The following is a 6,310-nucleotide window of genomic DNA, read 5'->3' on the forward strand; positions in this document are numbered from 1 at the left end:
ATCTACAGCTTCTAATTCAGTGCTAATTGAGAAAAATACAAAGAATTACCAATAATATTTGCAGTAGAAACCTGATTTTCTCATCCGTTTATTTACCTAAGCATGGAGGATGAAATTAATCTGTGCAGAGGGTTAGACCAAATCCCATATATTAAGGCTCACTTTGAAAACCATATTGAAAGCGAGTATAAAATTTGTCCTAAAACAATAACTACTGCAATACAGTATCACAAGATTAGATTAGATAACTGCATAAGCTTGCACGTGTGTTTACAATAATAATAGTATGCTAACAATTGTCACTTCTCATTTTAGGTACCTGATGCATGCAACTTAAGGACAGACTAAGCAGACCTAGTTTTATCAGGCTGTTCTGATGTATCTCTACCAGACTACTCAACACAGTAGATGTGCTGTAAAATCCTTTGTTTGCCTGCATATACATATTCCTAAAGGTGAGTGAGTATGTGATTTTCCACATACAAATAATAGCACTGAATTCAGTAGACCTACTTTTCTCTAGAGATAATCATGTAAACCTTTGCAGAGATAGCATCTGTGCATTTATACATTTTTAGTTAATTTAGTGGCAGGCTTCAAGTGATCTATAAAATTATTTAGCAATGAGATTGTTATCAGTGTGCTTTCTGGGTTTCCATTTTTTCTTAAAAACATTACAACCATTGTTCAGAGGTATTTCATGCAGGCTTCTGAACCACAGAAGTACACAGATGAAGCTTTTGCACTACCCAAAATAGTCAGCCTCTGGGATGTAGAATTTTTTTTGTTCTGACCTCCTAAGGATAATTATTGTCTTGTCTTTCATCTAGAACAGCAATAGACACAGTGTGGCTTCTAAAAATTTTGTTCTAACATTTTTCTCTCCCCACTGAAGAAAACTAATATATCAAAGTTTATTTATTCAACTCCAGCTCTGGGAAAAATGGATAATTTGAAGAGATAGAGACAAATACTGTATATATTGACACAATACTTTGTAATAAATCTTCCAGGTTTTTATAAAGAATCACAGATTGTAAAAGGAGAGATGGGATAAGAAAATAGAAAAACCTTTTTCATGATGAAAAGGTCATGACAGAGATATTTACCATAAGAATAAAGCATTTCTTTCATTTTTTAGTTTGACACTCATAGGCCTTTCTATTTTTAAATCTGGTTTATTCTCCACTCCAGTTGTGTGACAAATCCACACAAGTAGCAGTGAAAACTCTGGTACATTCTGTATCCAGATAAAAAGAAATAGGAAGACTATATACAAAGTGCTATCAAAATTTTGAAGTCAATTATATAAGAAGTGAACTTCTCACTCTTTGGTTTTGTCAGTTCTGAGTAAGATTCTTACACAGAAACTCCACGTTTCAAGGTGGGCTACTTTTTGATGCTGCATAATCCTGAGTCACCAAACTAAAACTACCATAGCAACCAGGGCACATATTTATAAACTATGCAGTTCTGAATCAGAGTTGCAATGGTGTATTCTCCCAGCGTCTTTCATGAGCTTTCCACAGATTGCTGTCTCTGTATTCTTGGATGGCAATGCAAGCTAACATTTAAGCTTGATTCTCTGAGATACTTCTACGTGTACCCATCTGTTAAAGCAGCATTTGGTCGACTGACAATTTCAACGGTGCATGGGTTAAGCTAAAAATAGTTGCCTTGGCTAGTAAAAAGTAACACTATGTCCTTTAGAAATCGGGAAATACACTTATTTATAAAATTGACTTTATAAAACCATTCTTACTGTCAACTGAATTTCATGTTTTGCCTAGTCCCTCTGTGCAAAAACAGAACTGAGCCATACATCATGTAACAGCAATATAGGTTTGTATTCAGCCTCTGCAGTGCTGGGAATACTGCATGTATGGTGTTAGACACTCTGCCGTGACAATTGCCCATTTTGGCCTCTTGCTGCTAAGAACAAGTATTTTTGCTTTGCTGTGATGTCCACAAGGCCACATAATCTCACAGTAGCTTTTGTGAACCTCTGTTCAACGTTTCTGCTGGTAAAGTGTTTCTTTTCCACTATTGTGTGTGGCTGGAGTGAAGGAGTGTACTGTCGAACTAAATACTGAGGGAGGAAGGGAATGACCTGTCCCTCTGAAATGCAGGCGAGATGTTCCCTGTGAGCCACATTCTGAACATATCACAGCTGAGAAACATACTTACAGGGCTGCAGGAGGACGATTTGGACAAAGAGAAATGAAAGACACCCTTCTCTAGCTTCTCACTCACAATGCAAATATACATATAGTCAAAGGTTATTGACAGCTGTGACACTTTGATTTCTGCCTTCCTGCCTTCCTTTAAATATTTGGTTTGGTATGTGAAAGTGTCCTTTCTCTAACTTGGAGTTTAAAAATACTAAAATCGCTGCATGGCTGAACAATTGGCTTGGATTTTGGGTATCCAGGAGTGTGCTCTGCTGCTCCCGGTGCCTACAGGCTCTGTTTTTATGAGCCAGCAGAGCATATGACATAACTGCATTCTCATATCATGTTTACACTTAGCAATGTAGTAATGTAAGTAACACACCTATATCACTGACAAAAATAATGTCATCCTTTAGCCTATTCAGACAGACATTAAAAGGAAAACCAAGTGGTTTTATTTAAAAAAGAACTGCTTGATAGAGTATAGTGATGCTTATTTATAAGGATATTCATAAAGACCTGTTTCCCTGAATACAACACAAATGAGCAACTGAAAGCAGTTTCGTTGCTTAGAAATCACTTTTTCTAGTAGTTCAGTGGCCTAACAAACACTTGCGGTGTCTCTTTCTGTCCCCTGTATTTGTTACTAGCCCTGTGTTTGCTATGTAGAGTTACTTCTCTGGTAGGTAACTCCTCAGGCTACAGGTTAGCTGATCGGACTTGATCCCAAACCATCAGATCACTCCTTTGGTGGCCTCCTATTGTTCCTTAGCACAAGGCCATTAAGAAATTGAATTGCTTCATCCTGTCAGTTCAAAAGAAGAGTGACTTAATTGAGACAATTAATCCGAAGCAACATTAATCTGCAGCAACCACTAATGTAATGCTAAGGTACTCTAGAAGCTTTAATGTCTGTATCATGAATGCACAAAGATGTACACTTCACTTCAGAATCTTCTTACATGGCTTCTGGTTCAACAGGTTTATGACTTTCAGCCCTCATCTGATGAAATCACATTTCCTAACCATTCCTAAATCGTCTTGATGTCCTGCAACTCCCTCTTTCAGTCATCACGATAACTCAAAAGGCCTCATTGAGAAGGGAACCGTAAAAGTCCTTTTCCTTTAGCGGGTACTTAAAGTAACTCAAAGCCAGCTTCTTCCCACCAAAGCATTATTTAGTCGCTTAGTGTAAGGTGAGGAAAAGGCTGTAACCTCTAGTTCTTAGCCAAACTTTTCTCTTCCCCTAAACATTTTGGATTTATGACACAGCCTTCTCTTCGGCTGAGAGAAACTTATCTCTTCCAGCATTTTCTAAGAGACATAGGCTGTTTCACTAGATAGTGGAGGCATCCAGGAAGGTTACTGCCATGGAAAGGGCCAATCTTCCTTTCTTTGTACTGCTCATTCCCTGCCCCTGGATGCACAGACACCATTCCCAGGCTTTTCCCAGGCTTTGGTGTTCATTTGACACCTGAGCGAGTCGTCTGCACTGGCAGACTGTTTACTTAATGGCTTGGCTAGTTTTCTGCTGGTCTGGCAAACTCAGGAGACTCATCAGAGGGCTTCCCAGAGAGATAGGAGTGTGTGGCCAGGCCTGAGGAAGGACAGAGTTGCTCTCCTCAGAAGCCGGGACACATTATGTAGGCTCAACCATCCCATTAAATCTCCCCCATAGTTCTAGCTATGACCATGAAATCATTATCTTTCCTCTCTGGGAAGGTTTCTCTAATAATTTGGTGTCATTTGGGCCTGGATTCTGACTCATGGAAAATAAATCACCTAACTAGAGTAAGGCAAGCAAGAACTGTCAAGTTAATTCCCCACGCTCCTTTACCCACCATTTTGTCTTCTCCATGGAGGTAATGTATCTGTCTTCATTTCACTTTATGTTTGTTTCCATGTGGCAGCTCTCAAACAGGATTCTGTGCAAACACAGTAGCAAGTAGAGGGATAGATAATTTTCATATTAAATAATAAAAATAACTTCCTCATTCTTGGCAGTTTTCATTTTAAAAAGCAACAATCTTGAGCGGACACTGTTAGCACCCACTCAGTCCTGGGACTCCAGCAACAGCGACATGAAGCAAGCCAGGACCCCAACTCAAACTCAGTCCCAACCACAACTGGGCGATGCTGATGTTCATCTCCCATGTCCACCTACCCCTTCCTCTCAGGTATGTTTGGATCGTGGTCACTTCCCTGCATGCAATACTGGTACAGCTCCCTCTCTGTGATTATGAAACAGTCACAGGTTACTTTTAGTTCAAACACTAATTGAGACGTAAAACACTGATTTTGCTGAGATCAGACACTTGGCTCCAGGTTGCATTAAGCACTCCCTGATTTGTAGTTTTATTTACGTGGACTTTGTTGCTCTCTCTCTTTAATAGAACAGGCTCAAGAAAGTAAAGACTGGTCCTAGAAAAGTCCCACATTACATTTATTTTAAGACAAATGAGTGGGTAGATAGATGTGAAATGACATTTCAACTAGATTAATAGCAGTAAAATTAACTTTCTACTAGTGTATATAATTAAAGATACAATTTTTAAATTGAATTGAGTTGATTATTTTTATTATTAATGTTTTGATTACTTATTTAGGACACTGAGCTGATCAGTAGAATAACTAATAGGAAGTCAGACCATTCCTGGCTCTGCATCTGAATCATGATTTTATATGGGATAAATAAGACAAAGTTTTTAATTCTGCAATGCTGACCTCAGTTTGTATTTAAACTTCAAGAGCTGAATAAAAAACTTTGGTCACATTAATTAGTATCTTTCCACTCCTAATCTTCACAGTTTAAGATTTAAAAGATTTAAAATAAAGCCTTAATAAAGATATAAAAGTCTGCTGGAGATAAAGCACCTGATGCTACAGCTTCTTCTGCAGTGGGAATTTTGACTGAGCAGGGACTACTCTGAAAAACACAAACACTCTTGTCTGTTAGAAAGCACTGAAGTGATTTTTGTGCTGTAATGTCTGTGTTATAGTTCTGTGTGCTCCTATACTTGAAAAACTTAGGTTTTGCATAATCTTGACATTGTATGTAATATTATATCTTATGATCTTAAAAAATCACAGCTACAGGAAAATAAATGTCAACTACTTCAGAAGGGGAAAGGTCTGGGCCTACTCTCTCTTTGCATTTAGATAAGATTGGGGAAGAGGCCTAACTACTATAGAAAAGGAAACAGTGTGAAAAAATTAGTAACTTGAAGAAACATTCCTCTGAATTTCTCTGTAAAAAAATAGCTAATCCATATTTAAAATTCAAAATCCATGTCACTGCTTTTCTGCATCCCATATTTTGGAAGATTCTTACCTTCTAAGAGACACCAGGCACACAAAATAGGAATATCCTGCAACCACGTCCTGCATACAATCGCTGTCATATAACACTCACACGTCTCTGCAGCAGCAGTAAGCACAAAGGAAAATACATTTCTTAATATATTATGCCTCAAATATATGCAGTTGTTTGAATGACAATTTCTTTTAGAAGTATAATAGTTGTATAGGTGATACATACATAGGTCACATAAGACACTTGTTCTGTCTAGAGAATGTCTAAATACATTAATTTATTTTTATTTAACAGTCAAGGCTCCGTTTAGGAAGTCCTCCTTGCCTTAGTGAGTTTGTATTGGCTTCCACTAATACCCCACAGAATACCAGTGGAGTTACTTATGCAAGTAAGTGATTTCCAGTATAAGTTCCAAAATCTGAAATTTTATTATGTGTTAACTTATGATGGGCTTATACAACACACAGACAACATCCAGACCGACTGTTTATTCAAGTCAAACATACTGTAGCAGATCTAGAATCACATTCCCCTGTTATGTAAGGTTCTCGTGGATTCACACTTCAGCTTTAGGGAGGAGATAAGGATTGATCCTCAAAGAAGCAATTACCAGACATGGTCATCATACATAGAGAGATAAAGCTAAATATAACATAAAGCTTACCATTTGCCCGTACAGTGTTAAAGAGCTCCATACCATAACGAAAACATAGGTAAACCAAAACAGGCAGTTACCTAGAAACAAAAGCACAAAAGTCTCTGTTTCTATCACATGCCTGAAGGAGTTTATGATCAGATCCTGCCACTGCTGCTCACATCGTGCAGT

The 6,310-nt window shown here is 37.9% G+C and overlaps 1 long non-coding RNA gene across 1 annotated transcript; it reads left to right on the forward strand.

Moving 5' to 3' along the window:
• Positions 1-321: 321 nt before the first annotated feature.
• LOC139827059 (uncharacterized) lies at positions 322-5,850 on the forward strand. The gene is made up of 3 exons (XR_011737244.1): positions 322-455; positions 4,176-4,348; positions 5,779-5,850. It is a non-coding gene; the product is annotated as an uncharacterized lncRNA (long non-coding RNA).
• The last annotated feature ends 460 nt before the right edge of the window (positions 5,851-6,310 follow it).

The sequence above is a fragment of the Patagioenas fasciata genome, chromosome 1 (assembly GCF_037038585.1).
Source record: "Patagioenas fasciata isolate bPatFas1 chromosome 1, bPatFas1.hap1, whole genome shotgun sequence".
NCBI lineage: Eukaryota > Metazoa > Chordata > Aves > Columbiformes > Columbidae > Patagioenas > Patagioenas fasciata.